Below are 16,252 nucleotides of genomic sequence, written 5' to 3' on the forward strand. Positions count from 1 at the left end.
GACACCAAGACCCTGTGTCTTTTTTTTTTTTAAGTTTTTTTATTTATTGGTATTGTTTTTTTACATTCTAAGATGTTGTCACAGAGCAGTGGGGGGCAGGGGGAGAGGGGAAGGGGAAAGGAAATAGGGTGGGAGAGGGAGGAAGGAGGGGGGACTCGGTCAAGGCCTGTGGCACCCCCTCATTCCTGCAGGGGAGACCAGGGGGCTTCCAGCAGTGGCCTGGTCATTGCTGGGCTGGATGCAGACATAAGAGGGGTGCAGCTGAAGCCCTTGCCCTCACCACCCTATCTCTGGAGACCAGGGGTTTCCAGCGGTGGTTCTGTGGTTGTCACCGGGCTGGTCGCAGAAGACCCTGTGTCTTACTCAACTCTGAGTCCCAACCCAGGACGTTCTCCTTCCCAAAACTAGTCCCCACTTGGCAGGTGAGATACAGGTGTGGAGGATGGCAGTGTCCTGCCGTAGGCCGGTCACACGGTCATTGACTAGGTCAGAATCTGGACACACCCGGCTTCCCGCTCACAGGGTGGACGTGTCTGTGCCCAGGGGCTGCTCCTATTCATCCTGGATGCTCAGTCTCCTGCCTTCCCTTACCTCCCAGATGTGTGTGTAGTGCAGTTATGGACATTTCCAAAGTGACCTTAGGAACTGGGCTGGCTGCAAAGTCTTCGTCTCACTGCCTTCCATTTTCCCCTCTTCTTTCCGGAAGCGTGGAACATTCCACCCAGCTGGGGCCCTGGGATGCCCCGTGGGTGCTTGTGAGTTCTGTCTCATTTCACAGAGTATCCTGACAAAGCCTGGCAGTGAGCACATCCCCAGGCTGGGCAGGGGAGGAAGGCGGCTGTGTGCAGGAAGAAGGGCAGAGGAGGGCACGAGAAAGACTAGCCCTGAAGGCAGCTAACTAAGCCCAGAATGAGTATATGGGCTCAGAGGGGTGAGCTGGGAGAAGCGGGCCACCGGCCAGGCAGCTTACCGCAAGGGCCAGCCCCGGCACTGGCACCTCCCTCCTGGTGTGAGTCGCCACTCCCACCCAGCCACAACTTGCTCAAAGGTTGTGATCTCGTCTGTGTGACACCGGATGCTACTCCTCATCCTGTTTTTAGCACTCTGCAGGAACGAATGAGCAGTGGAAACTGCAGCTTGATTCTAGAGCTCTTTGGCACTGGCCCAGGGGAATTGAATGTGCTCTCTTCTCCCAGCCAGTGGTCACAGCTGGTTGCATCTAGCCCCACCCTACCTGCCCACCCCGATTTCCTGTGATTCTCCAAAACAGCCCAAGCTGCCAACCAGAGGTTCCTTTACAGCCCCTGCTATGCCAGGTTTGTGGCACCAGACGCCCAGGTAATGGCCCCACCTGAAATACCATGTTGTCCAAGTAGCCATTCTCACCCAAACACTGGGTCTCAGCCAAGATCCATGAAGCTTGCTTTGGTTCTGCGTGTCTTGCTAATCCCCCTCAGTCTTCCTGTGGCCTTTAGAGTCTTCCCCCACCACCCCCTCTCCACCCACGTCCTCCGTTCTCCCACTGATTCAAAGCTGCTTGAAGGCAGAATCAGCTCCGACACTGCTTTGTGTCACTCTTTTTGCAGAATACCTAATAGATGTTTTTAAAATGTGTTGCCTGAGTCCCATGCTCTTGGAAAAAAGCATACCCAAGAGTGCTAAAAATCCCTGTGTTTTCTGTATGTTTTTAGGATGTTGAGCTAAAGAGGGGAGGGTGAGCCTACGTACTTGATGCACCGATACATGTGAACCCAGACGAGAACTTGGCCATAAACTCAGCGAGGCTACACCTGCCATCTCTGGGGACTGCAAATAGCGGGGACTGTGTATTAGCAGGCAGTCCAGGTCAGTCTCCCTCCCTAATGTTTGCTGGCTGGGGAGACTGTAGTCCTGAGGACTGACGGCTGGTGACAGCCCTGGATCCCAAAGAAGCACAAGCGACTCTGTCTCACTTCTGAAACCGTCCCCCTTCCTCTTTTCCTTCACTCAGCTCTGGCTGCGTCTCAGCACAAGGCCATTTTTCATTGTCTCAACAAGAGATCTTATTAGGCTCATAATGAGTCAGCAGAGGTTACCTTGAGCAGGGACTGAAGACCACCAGTTGTATATCTTCATTTTAAAGCTGTAGCCACAGATGCTAGCTGTATCGAGAATGTGATTTTCTCCCTAGGACCCACAAGAAAAAAAAGATGTTAATGATGCTCCAAATGTTCACAGTTCTCTGGCCCCAGGAGAGAGCCTTCCAGGTAGGACCGTTTGCTTTAGTTCAGGGAGTCAGGATGGGGGCCGCTTTCCCAGGAGAAACAGCTGCGCCTTCTACCAGATGTGAAATTGTCACATTTTCTTTTTTTTTCCCCCTCCTTCATTTCAGGGACCCGAAGCTATAATTAATTCTTGAATATGGAAATAAATCAAAGCTTTGGCAATTACAGCAAACTTTTCTCCCTCCCACATGGCTGTGCTGGTGGAGTTAATGTCTTCTTCTCTCATCCTGGGTCGGATCTAACACCTGAAACTCCTGCAAACATTCCAGGAATTAATTCTTAGACCAAATCCATGTTCCAGTCCGTAGACTCTGGAGTTAAAAAATAAAACTAGAAATAGCATCCATTACCCAATCTGGGTCATCTCATTTTTTATGGGATGTAGATGTCCCTAAAGGCTGAGTCTCCTCGACAGGAATGACTTGTCCCTGCCGGAGTCAGCCACTTCACTCTCAGCAATGGCTGTCATTTCCATTTTTAAGACGCACACTCCGCCTATAAAAGCATTCACAACACTGTCTCCACTCACTGTAATATCCTGCAAAACAGGCCTCTGTAATTGATGAGAAATAATAACGATATATAAAAAAAAGCAGGAGACGGCAATACATAAAACTTGTGTGCAAGCCACGGATGAAAAAAAAAGAACAGCCCCCGGGCTAATCCAAGTGCTTTCAAAATTGCTATTGCTTTTGTTTTCTCGCCTGTGTCCCCTCAACGCTCCCCGATTTGAATCCTTAGCCTCCGCGGTATCAAGCAGAGCAACAAATATACTTGGTTCTCTTAATGAGCTGCTTCCTCTGCATTCATTTTGGAGGAAGAGCTCCAGCTGAGGAAAACAGCAGAGGCAACCAGAACGTTCCAGGACTGATTAAACCTGAGACAACCATTTGGCAAGAAGCTCGAACGACTGTCGACCGTCTCCTGCTTCCCTTCAAACCTCGGCTGCCTCCGAAAGGTCTGGGAGTACTGGAAGCAACAGGAGCCTGTCAGACGGGGCTGGCTTTGAAGGGAAGTTTGCATTCGTTTCAGACACCGAGGTTTGAGTCCTGGCACCCCCTCTAAAACGTGTGTTACTTGGGCAAGTTATTTAAGCTCTGTGGGCCTCAGTTTCCTCCTTTGTAAAATGGACCTAATAAAAGCATCTCCCTCAAACAGACAAAAATTTGGGGGTGCTGAGGGTAAAATAAATAACACATGCAAATCATTTAGGACCTGTACTTTTACTATTTACAAATACTGTAAGCCCAGTCGTGGGGTTGGAAGATCCAGGGCATACTTCTGTACCAGACTTAGTCCTTTCTAGCCCTGGTCTTCAATTGGGTTGGCAAGGTCACCTGAAATAGCAGAGTGACAGCTGTGAGCAACAGAGGATGCTCATGCGCTATTGATTCGGGAACATGTATTACAGAAATTTGGGTGAATGTCAAGGAAGGCTTCCAGGAGGAGGCAGGGATGTGATTTGGTCTAACTGAAGACAGTATCTCCAGCTCTGTGTTGTCCCGCTTCCCCTGCTGATGTCCTAAGCAAGACTGTGGACAAGCTGGGCCTATCGCTGGGCACTTGAGATTCGCTCTTGATATTCTGAAGCAGCTCGGGAAGTCAGTGAAGATAAAAATGTCCAGAGAACAGCATGTCCCTAAATGCATGCAAGGTCACGGACACTACCTGGAAATCTTTTAGTGTGCGGCTGCCTCTACAAAATGTTCCACAATCGTTGCACACCAGGAGCTTATGCTTCAAGAATGCGGATGATTCTGGAAGGCAGTGGGTCCTGGTGGAGAGGCTGTGGACTCAGACAGTCGTGGGCCCACACCTCACCTTGCCACGCACCCACTGTAGGGCCCTGAGTGTGAGGCTCCCCCACTGTTGGGGCTCCACCTGCTCGCCCCACGTGGTAGCTGAGGATTGAGGGAGAAGATGCGTATGAAGCTCAGATCTGGCCCTCCACAATGGTGGCTTCCTTTCTTTCATCCGTGCCTGTTAGGGGACTGTCCCCATGCCCAGCCCTCATGGGTAGGAGAGATCCTTAAAGTTGTCTATATATGATATAATGCAATTAGTTTTCAGCTTGCTATGAATTTATTTCATGATTACAGGACATGTTAAAACAATGTACATGTAATGAATGAATTTCCCATAGCATGCATCTCTGCTTAGTGTAAATATATGTCAGCTGCATGACGTGAAAATTAAATGACATCGCTTTGGGTTAGTTTGGTGCTTAAAACCCTGAGATGCTCACTCCACATTTACTTATTCCATGGATTTAGCTGAGAACCTGCAGTGTGCCAAGATGCCACCTTTCCACATCCATCTCATTTAACTATCACCTTCTCCATCCGGTATCCTCCCTCGGCTCCGGGCCACCGTGCCCTCCTGGTTTCCTCCAGCTGCTCTGGATGCTTCCTCTGTCCAACTGGTCACAGTCCTTCTCTCTATGCACTCTCCTTCCAGACACCCACATCTACGCTCATGACTTGGGTGAACATTACATACAGACTTCTCTGAAACCTGTATTTCCAACTCCAGTGAATTCTCTGAGCACCAAAACCATATGGTTGATGGCCTCCTTGGCTGAATCTTCAACTGCACCACAAAGTGAAAATGCTAAAACCCTCCAATTTTCCATGGCTAAGCCAGTCTTCCATATTTGGGTGAATGGCCCACCACAAACCCAATAAACAAGCCATAAGTCTAGAAATCACTCTCTCCATCTCGCTCTTTCCGTCACCCTCCATGCCCAGCACATCCTAAATCTTCCCACTTGTATCTCTGCGTGTCCATCCTATTTGGGGGAATTTCTCAGCTTCCTGAGCCTCCACAATAAATCCACTGACTTCTTTGCAGGGCCCCTTTCCTAATGCCCCTCACCACCCTTGCTTCAAGCCATACCTTTTACTTTTTCCTCCTTAAGAATCATGGTAAAAGGGGAAACTGTACAAACATCACCGAGGTCAAGAAATAGACTGTGGTGAGGGTCCTAGAGAGAGCCCATGCCTCCCCCACCCATCCCCAGCCCCATGTCCCCTTCTCCTAGAGGCCACCACTATCCTGACTTCTTTTCGACAGCAGTTTTCTTGCTTTTATTTGTGGCTCTGCCACCTGTGCGTGTAACCCTGAGCAATAGAGTTTACGTTCTGCCTGCTGTCGATCTTTACATAAAGGGATTAGACTGCTCGTGTTCTCTGTGACTTGCTTTTTTAGCTTGTCATTTATTTGCGAGATTCTTCCGTGGCGATGTGTACAGCTGTAACTTATTCATTTCCCTTTCCAGTGTTCCGCCATTTATCTTTCTTTTCTACAGCTGATAGACATTCGGGGTCTTGTCAGTTGGCTGCTGTGAAAATTCCCTGTGCAGGTCCCCTGTGTAAACCTGTATATCCCTCCAACAGCAAATGAGGACCCCTCAGTCCCTCGTATTGCCAGATCTGTAAGCCTTTGGCAATCTGATGTGCATGTATGGGTATCTCATTGTGGTGTTAATTTGTACGTTCCTAAGTAGTAATGAGGTTGGGTATGTATTGGCCCTTTGGCTTTCATCTCTTTTGGCGTGCCTAGGTATTGCATTTAATGCCTGGGAGGCCATTGATGGGTTCTGTTGGGTTGTTCACCTGCTCCATGTGATCAGTAGAAGCTCCCTCCATCACCTGGACGCTGGTCCTCAATTGATTTTACCTGTGTGACCTCTTCTCCCACTCCACGGCATGTCTTTTTACTCTCTCTAAGTTATCTTTTGGTAAACAATGATAGCTTTAATGTAATCACATTTACCCATCCTTTATTTTACAATTAGTGCTTTTGGCACTTTGTTAAAAAATCTTTTCTCACCCTTTATAGTAATTCTTGATTAACAGTAGGGCAAATCATCCCACCTTGTCCTTCAATAGCTCTCTGTCTGTTTTATCCTCCCCCTGAGGTTGCTGGCCTTTATATATTGCTTTTTGTTTATCTCTATGTCAATACAACACTATCTTAATTATTTTAAGATTGTTGTGAGATTGTTGGAGTAATTCCTCCCACTGAATCACACCTATTCCCTGTGTGTGTTTCCAGCTCATGCTGTGACTTGTTGTACCAATGAGACATCAAAACATGTGACAGAGACTGGATGGGTGCTTCTGCATCGAGGCTGGCCCCCTTCAACACTGCTTGGAGAGGCCACAGCATGGAGAAATCTGGCTGGGAAGACTGCACGAGGAGCATGGCTGAGCATCCCAGCCATCGCGGCTGAAACCAGCCAGGCAACCTCCCGTGCAGCCAGTGGGTCCAGGCAAGCCTAGGAGAATTGGCAGGTCAACTCACAGAGTGAAAGAAGAATCATTGCTGTTTTGGGGCGTTTTGTTCTGCGGCAGTAAATAACAGAAACAATGGTCTCAGTTGTTCCCGGCGCTGCCACAGCCTTCTCTCCAGCGCCAGCCGTGCCCTCCTGGTTCAAGCACTGACATTGCGCCACAGCCTCTCGCAGGTACCCCCACGGCTGCTTTGTCCCTTCCAACCCATCCTGTGTTACGTTCAAAGCACAGAGAAATGTAACAACTCCTTAGCACTCGGCATATTTATAAAATGTCAATCGTTACTTCTATTCCAATTATTTCAAACATGAAATAAATAATAAGTACATTTTAAAGTTCCATTTGAACCCTTCCCCGATATCATTTCCTTCCTCCCCACTCCAGAAGTAACTGTCATCAAAATTTCTGTCCATATCCTTTCTGTCAAAGTGTTCATACACACACACACGATGTTAACCCATGAAACACTTTTAGTATGTTATATGCAAATTTTTACTTGCATATGACATTTCCGGACATATAATGCTGTTAGCCTTTCTAAAACCAATTTCACTTTTGAGCCCTATCTAGGCTGATTTAAGCAATAATATCATTTTTCTGATGGCTGAACAGTGTTCCATCACAGGACTACACCTGACTTCACGTTATTTCCCAGCTGGTGAACGTTAGGTGATCTCACTTTTTTCTCTTTTCAACAGTGCTGCAAAGAGCACTTCTGTGCACATCACCCGGTGCATATAGGCAAGGTTTCTGGTGTAGGTTATGAACAGAAAAGCAGGATTTCCAGGTTTTAGGGTTGATTTCAGCTTTGCTAGCTAATGCCAAATGCTCTCTGAAATGTGCTGTGTCGAGTCACACACCTGCCAGCTATGTAGGAGAGTTCGTGTCTCTAAACACCTTTGTTAACACTTGATATTTACATGCATGTATATATTTTATTTTATGAAAAGAACTTCCCACTGAAGTTATTTTAGGAGTGACCTGTGAATATCATATCTCTTGGTCTTTATGTGTCTGAGATACACGTATGAAGGTTTTTATTTAGCTTTCAACCTGGGTCATAACTGAGCCTTCTATAGAATTCTAAATTGGTTATTTTCCCTTAGTCCTTTGAAATCTCTTTCCAATGTCTTGAGACTTTGACTGTGCTCTCGCTCTAACTGTCACTCCTTTGTGGATAATTTTTATTTTCTTTCTAGAAATGTTTTAAATCCCCTCTCCTTTTTCCAACCTTCTGCAGTTTCTAGATTTCCAGTTGTTTTTATTTTCTGCTCCTTCAAGAGTTGGAATTTTTCATTACTTTCTTAGGCTTCTTTTAGAATATCAGTCTCCATTATCAATCCTTGCTAACTCTTCATGTTTCCATCTCTTTTTCTCTCTGTGCAGAATTTTAGCTAATTTCCTCAGTTCTTTTGCTTCATTAACGTTCTCTAGTTTCTTCTCCAATCTGTCCCTTAAATACATTTTTCCCCCTCATAATTTTCTTTTATAGAATTTCTCTTTGGTTACTTTTTAAATCTATCTGGCCCTTTTTCATGCTTTCTGATCTTGCCGACAATTTCTAGTTTTTTCCTCCTCTGTATCTTATGTTTTGTTCCTTTATCTATTGTTTGTGTGCTGTAATTTACCTGTAATATTTCTCTATATTTGAAGCAGGACGGGGCACTCCACACTTCAAAATTTTTTTTACCATATTGCCTACAAATTTTCAACTCATTCTTCACCCAGCAGCAAAAGTAACCTATTGAAAATGAAGATCAGCTCAGATTTCTTCCCTGGAGAATTTACCAAATGTTTAAAAAACAACATCAATTACATACAGTGTCTTCCAGAAAACAGAAAAGAAGGGAACACTTTCCAATTCGTTTTTTGAAGCTAGTGGTATTACCCCGATACTGAAACCCAGAAAAAGACAATACAAAAAAAAAAAATCCAACAAATACAGACCAATAATATCCCTCACAAATTTAGACGAAAAAGAATCCTTAATAATAAAGTACTAGCAAATAAAATTCAGCAACATATAAAGGAAATTATAAACCATGGCCAAGTGGGGCTAATTCCAGGGATGCAAGGCTGGTTCAATATTTGAAAATTAACCAGTGTAATCCATCATATTAATAGACAAAAGAAGAAAAATTGCATCATCATATCAATCAATGCAGAAAAATGCATTTGACAAAATTCCACACTCATTCACGGTAAGAATTTTTGGAAAAATAGAAATATAAGGGAACTTTCTCAACTGATATAGAGAATCCGCAAAAAAAAAAGGGTACTACTAATATCATACTTAATGGTGAAAAACAGAATGTTTCCCCCTTAGAATGGAAACAGGAAGGGTATCTGCTCCCACCAGTCCTATGCAGTATAATACTAGAAGTTCCAACCAGAAAAATAAGGTGCATAAAGGAAATTAAAGGCATACAGACTGGAAAGGAAGACATAAAACTGTCCCTATTTGCAGATGATATAGTTGTCTACATAGAAAATTCCAAGGAATCTACAAAACAACTAATTGATGAGTTCGGCAAGGTTGCAAGATCCTAGGTAAACATACAAACATCAATTATATGTATATTTTTGTGTGTGTCCTGTAAAATATCTGGCAATGTTTTATTTTATTTTGTTTTTAATTTTTTAAAACAAATGTATTGATAATGATTGTACATATTTATGAGGTGCATGTAATAATTGGGTACATGTATACAATGTATAAGGATCAGGTCAAAGTGACTGGGATATCTGTCACCTATGCATTTATAGTTTCTTTTTTAAATTTATTTTTTAATTGAAACATAATTATTCATACATATTTATGGGGTACAGAGTTGACTATCAGCATTTGTGTGCAGTACGTGATGATCAGGTCAATATTATTAGCGTGTTCATCACTACAAATCATAATTATCTTTGTGTCCATTACCGATTACTCCCTAACACCCATTCCCCTCTCCCTTTCCCATCCCTAGTAACTATAGATCTGTAATTATATTTTTAAATATTAGCAATGAACGCATAGATCTGAAATTTAAAATACAGTATAATTTATAATCACTTAAAAATGAAATATGTAGGTGTAATTCTAGCAAAACGTGTAAGATTTGTCTGTTGAAAACTACAAAATGCTGATGGAAGATCTAAATAAGCAGAGGGACGTGCCGTTTTCATGGATCAGAAGACTCAACAAAGTAAACATGTCAATTCTCCCTTAATTGATATACAGGTTTAGACAAATTGTATCAAAATATCAGCAAGATTTTATGTAGATATAAACAAGTTTAAAGTCATAGAAGAGCTAGAATAGCTAAAACAATTTTGAAAGAGAAGAAAAAAGAGAAATGACTCAGCCTATCCAATATCAAGACATTACATAGCATGGTAGTCTTGAATGGGTGGTATTTGCAGAAGGATATAGGCACATGGCTAAAAAGAAACAGAACAGAGAACCCAGACATAGACCCACACAAGGGTTCCCAATTGATTTTTGACAAAGGTGCAAAAGTAATTCAATAGAAAAAAAGATAGACTTTTCAACAAATGCTGCTTGTTGTGGGTTGAATTGTTTCCCCCGAAAAAGGTATGTTAAAGTCCTAAACTCCAGGACCTCAGAATGTGACCTTATTTGGAAATAGGATTTTTACAGAGGTAATCAAGTTAAAAGTCAGATCATTAGCATGGGCTCCAATACTGTACGACTGGTTTCCTTATGAGAAGGGGAAATTTGGACACAGAAGCAAACACACACCACGGAAAAGTAAAGTGAAGACACAGGAGGGACGACACGTGATGATGATGGCAGAGGTCAGGTGATGCATCTACAAGGCAAGGAACGCCAGGGATCGCCGACAGCCACCAAACTCTGGGGGAGAGGCCTGGGACAGATTTCCCCCTCCCAACCTCAGAAGGAACAAACCCCACCCACACCTTGATCTTGGACTTACAGCCTCCGGAACTGTGAGAGAATAAGTTTCTGTTGTTTAAGTCACCCGGTTTTGGGTCCTTTGTACAGCAGCCCTAGCAAACTAAAACAGTGCTGGAGCAACTGGATATCCATAGTTAAAAAAATAAACCTCAACCTACAACTCATAACTTACACAAAAATCAACTCAAAATGGATCATGGAATTAAATCTAAAATGTAAAACTATGAAACTTCTAGAAAAAAGGAACAGGTGACTTCTGTATAAGAAAGTCATGGTGCCAGTGTTTCCCGCTTTCTTGTGTCAAGGGTGACTTCTCCAACAGCATTCTTCATGGACGGCTGATAACCGAAGGATATCGTGGAGTATAAAGATGGACTAAAAAGGTGGATTTGTTTAAAAAGAGTCTGCTTGGAAAGAAAGACCACAGTAGTGCGGCGGTCTTACAGAGGGTGGCAAAATTCCTAGGGCTACAAAGCAGAGTGGGGGAAGAGGGGATATGGGAGGGAGGTTGGGGGATAATTGGGTAGGGACACAGGGTACAAAAGTAATTTCTAGCAATGAGTATGCCCCCAGTAGGAATCTGGCCCTCACATCATGGTCACGAGGGGTGACAATTAGCTTTGTACCTCACGAATATTCTTAATAAACAAAATAAATAATGAGAAAAAGAATGAAATTGATTCTATTTCCAGTCTAAAAAAAATAAAAATAAAAAACCAAATAAATAAATAAATTGTTGCTCGAAACCAAAAAATAAATAGATAGAGAGAGAGAGAGAGAGATAAATAAAAAGAGCCTTCTGTTCATTCCTATTCACCTGGAAGTCCACTGGTCTCTCGTTACTGTGGCACTTTCTAATCAAATTATTTCATTGTATGATTCCCAAGGCATTCATTTTAAGTTTTATGCAGAGAATATAAGAAAGTATTTGCTGATGGGAGCCAGAGACAAAAATAGACCTGAATTTCTTCAGGGTCGGCAGACTGCTGTGACAAAGTGTATTTCTCAACAGGAAAATGACAGTGGCTGTGGGGTCTGTGCTCAGGACTGCAGAGCCCTGCCTTGGGACAGCCCTTCTTCCAGCTTTCTCAAGAAGACCCACCCAACATGCAGACAAGGACTCACAAGGAACCACGTGAGTGCCACTCATGGGCTGGGACTCAGCGGGGGCTCTGGCAAGCCTGACCAAGTTGGAGCAGGTAGATTTGTTATTTGAATCTCCAAACGCTTATTTGAATTTTTACAGATATTTCAGATCAGTGGTGTGATGGGCCACTATTATTACCTCTAATTTAATTTCGTCCTTATCTGTTTCTCCAGCTACCATGTACTATTTTTTAATGTTCAGTTTGGTTTTATTTTTAATTTTACAGATTCTGTATCCCCCAACCCACTTTGTTTAATATTTATTCTTCAAATGCATGCATATAGACAGAGCATTTAGTGAAGGGTACTAAAAAAAAAAAAAGCTTAGTAGATATTAGGCTTCACAGTCAGCTTAGCATAAGCACAGCCATGTTAACCACTCCCTCACTCTGCCCCCTGCCCCCTCCCTTTCTCTTAAGCAAAGCACTTGCTGAGAAAAACTGGATTTTGTGCAAAACAGGAAAACTGCAGAGCTGTTGCAAAGTGCTAAATGCTCAAAATAGCTACTAACCTCCTTCCCCTAATTCAAACCCTATAAAACTTCTATTAGTCTGTGGAGAGGCAGGAAGTGATCTTTCATTCTCCCCTCCAAGTTTGCTGGAAATAAACTCCCTGACATGATAAGCATTTGGCTCGGAGTCCTTTGATCCCTTTGTCTCTCCGACCTAGCAGTAGATTTGGGGCAGCTTTTGAAACTTAGCTAGACATGAACTGCACACAGGTTTAAAATTTAATCCCAGAACCTGAAAAATGCAATAAGTGTTAGCTGCAACAGAGCTCTGAGTAAAGCGGATGCTCCCTGGGGCATAGAGAGTAGCCAGAGTGGCTTTGACACGGCCGGTCCTGTTGTGCTTTTACCGGCGGCACCATCCACTGACCTCTCTCTCCAAGTGAGACTTAGGGAGAGAGACGCATTCCTTTCAAAGGGTGAGAAAGCAGTGTCCTTACACTGACTGATGTGTTCTATATATGAAGCCACACAGGTGGACCTAGTGTCTGCTCTGGGAAAGCTGACGACGGAATGAGAAAAAGATAGCAACTTTGGGGGCCAGTTATCAACAAAGGAGAGACTTCAGTCTTGGTTTTAAGAATTAAGAACATGGCCTAAATCTCATAAATAATTTTGTTGCGACTTCGAATTCCCTCTGTTTTTCTGTTTTTGACCTGTTAAAAAACTTAACATCCATTGTCACTTCCCTTGCATTGCCTACTACATGGAAGAAATTAAGACTTACCAAATACATTTCTATTTCAAGGATATATAAAATATAAGCATTCAAAATAAAAAAAAATAGGAGAAAATCTTCAGGCTCTAGGGCAGACAGAGACTTCTTAGACTTGACACCAAAATCACACTTCACAAAAGGAAAAATGGGTAAATGAGACTTTATCAAAATTAAAATATTTTGTCCTATAAAAGACCCTGTTAAGAGGACAATAAGACAAGCTATGGAATCGCAGAAAATACTTGCAAACCACATATGTGGCAAAGGACTATTATCTAGAATATATGAAGAACTTTCCAAACTCAGCAGCGAGGAAAAAAGCAATCCAGTCAGAAAATGGGAAAGTGACATGAAGAGATATTTCACCAAAGAGCGTGTACGACCGTCAAATGAGCACACGAAAACATGTTCAGCGTCCCTAGCCATTAGAGGAATGCAAACTAAAATCACAGTGAGATAACGTTATACATCTATCAGAATGGCTAAATTAAAAAAACAGTGACAACACCAAATGCTGGTGAAGATGCAGACAGACTGGAACTTTCACTTTGCTGGCAAGAATTTAAAATGAGACAGTCCCTCTGGAAAAGAGTTTGGGGCCAATCTTAAAAAACTAAATGTGCAACTACCACACAACCCAGCAATTGCACTTCTCAGCCTTATCCCAGAGAAATGAAGACCATGGTTCACACAAAAGCCTGCATGCAAATGTTTATTGTACTTCTATTCCTAATATCCCCAAACTGGAAACAACCCAGTTGTCCTTCAGCAGGTGCATGGTTAAACAAGCTCTGGTGGAACCATTCTACTAAACACTGCTCAGTAATAATGATGAACAGACTATTGATACACTCAACAACCTGGATGAACCTTTAGAGAATGGTGCTAAGAAAGGCCAATCCTAACAGAGCAGTGGTTGCCAGGGGTTGGGGAGGACCTGGGGATAGGAAGGAAGCAGATGTGGCTAGCAAGGGCCACCATGAAGGATCCTCGTGCTGGTGCAAATGCCTGGCTGTGACATGGTGCTGTAATTCTTCAGTCTGTTGCTGTAGGTGGAAACATGGGATGTCTCTGTGTTAATTCATACATTTACATATAAATCGACAAATATTTCAAGATAAAAATTTTAATTAAAATAATACAGGTATGATTATTACTCTCCATTGTATAAAACCCCTTCTGGGCTTCCTACTTCTCCTAGCAAGATGGCCAGAGTTCTTATCACGGTGCAGGACCCCATGTGATCCTGTCCCTACTGGCCGCAGCCCCTGGCACTGTCATCAGAGCTCCAGACTCACTGCCTTCCAGCCTCCATCCTGCCTCAAGGCTCACGAAGCCCTCCCCTCCTCATGAAAGCTCACAGTGTGTAACATGCTGAATTATTTGTTTATAGTGAGGATTTCAGATCAACAAATGTCCCCGAGCACCTGCTCTATACCAGGTGCTATTCGAGGTAGAGGAGAAACAGTCATGAGCAACATGGCTGGAGTCCCGCTGCCCCGCAGCCTACCTTCCAGGCTGTTCACCTGTCTGCTGAGATACACTCTCACCTGGAGCAGGAGCTCCAGCACAGCAGCGTTGGGTATGTTGTGCTGATCTGCACATAGAAGGTCTAAGAGCAGTGCTTGTTGAGTGAATCAATACATGAATACATTTGGATTCACCTCTGTGCTCCAGCCTTTCCAGGAACACCAATCGGGCACTATGTTGGGCCCTCATTATTTTTCCAGTCACTGTGGTGGTCACCAGTTCTGTAGAGTCTTTGACCATCTTTGTGCAGGTTCAACCGGACATTGCCTGACCTCGATCCCAGGGGGCACCTTAAACTCCCAACCCCAGGGTTCTCTGATCTCCACTGGACAGTCTCTTTGAGTCCTTTGCAAACCTGTCTAGCTCTCTCATGTTGACAACCAGAGTGCAGAAGAGTCAACACCCCATGTGGCATCCCTTGAGACTAATGGGAATGAGAGAGCGGTGGTTGCAAGCTTTTCTGTTGAACCCTGAGCAGGAGATTCCAAGGCACGCCTCATGAGGCGTCTCAGAAGGTTCCACCTAACTAAGGTTACCAGATAAAATACAAGTTACCCAGCTAAATTGAAGTATCAGATAAACAACAAATAATTTTTGGTATATCCCAAACATTGCCTGGGATATACTTATACTAAAAGAATTATTTGTCATCTATCTGAAATTCAAACTTAACTGGGCATCCTGTACTGCTATTTGCCAAACCCAGAATCAAGCTGCTCATAGTAGGGCCATGCCTTGCAATGTATTCTTCTGCTGACTTATCTCTGCTCCCTCTTTCACTTTCCATATCCCTGGAATAAATGATTCCCATTTAAGCCTTATCTCAAGCTAAGACATTTTATCAGTGACTTCAAAAAAGAAAGACTCTTTTTTAAAACGTCGACCAATCCAAAAACTAAGAAAACCTTCCTTACCCAAAATATGTGGCTATTCCGTACAGTTGCCCCTGATCTGAGTCACTAAGGTCTGAATTAGGGGCACGCTCCCCACCACCACTTCCCAACTGAGTTCACTCAATTTCCTTCCGAATCTTTTTTACACCTTTTGAAGTCTGAAGGGATATTTACTAAGAAGACTAGCACTTAAGTACAAGCCTTTAAAAAGTTATTTGACCTGGTTAAGTCACCTGTGCCCTACTTTGGCAAGACGTTTTGAAGTCTTCAGCTCGATAGAAGTAAACCTTCCTTTTCAAATGCTGTGAAAAGCCCCATAGAGGAAGAAAAGTAAGACATCACCCCACCGTTGGGCTAATTTCAGCTTCCAGAACTTTCCTTATTTGTGATAGGCTTATGTGTGCTTATACGATGTGCCAATCACTCAAAAGACTTCATTCAGAGAAAGAAATTCATCCACAGACACTCTCCCGGGAGAGAGGACAGCTTTCAATCATGTTTTCTGATAAGAAATCTGCAAAGCTTTTGTGGGGAAGTGGGAGGGGTGTCAGAAGGATTTTTTCCAAGCTATAGGCTAAGACGGGGCGAAGAAGAAATTAGAGGCTGACGTAAGGGGCAGAACAGCCAGTGTTTGGCGTGTGTGTGTCAGTGTGATTGCGTGCTGTTCTTGTGTTTGGTTTGCATACCTCAGAAATAGAAAGTTACCGTGCGGCCTGAAGCTAAAGCCATCATCATCCTGGGTGAGAATATTCTGTTTGGACAGATGGGTGACGTTGGACCCATGCTGCTGAAGTGTCAAGCAGAACTCACAAAATTATTTCAGTTAAACAAGTTAGTTTAAAGTGTTGTCTGACATCCTCTAACATGGACTGGTTCAAACCGTGACATTGTAGAGCCTAGTCTATATCCTGAAGGTCTCCGCACGTCACCATGTGGAACCTGGACATGGGGTGGGTGAGTGCCAGCTGCGTCA

This window comes from Cynocephalus volans, chromosome 8 (genome assembly GCF_027409185.1).
Source record: "Cynocephalus volans isolate mCynVol1 chromosome 8, mCynVol1.pri, whole genome shotgun sequence".
NCBI classification, from domain to species: Eukaryota; Metazoa; Chordata; class Mammalia; order Dermoptera; family Cynocephalidae; genus Cynocephalus; species Cynocephalus volans.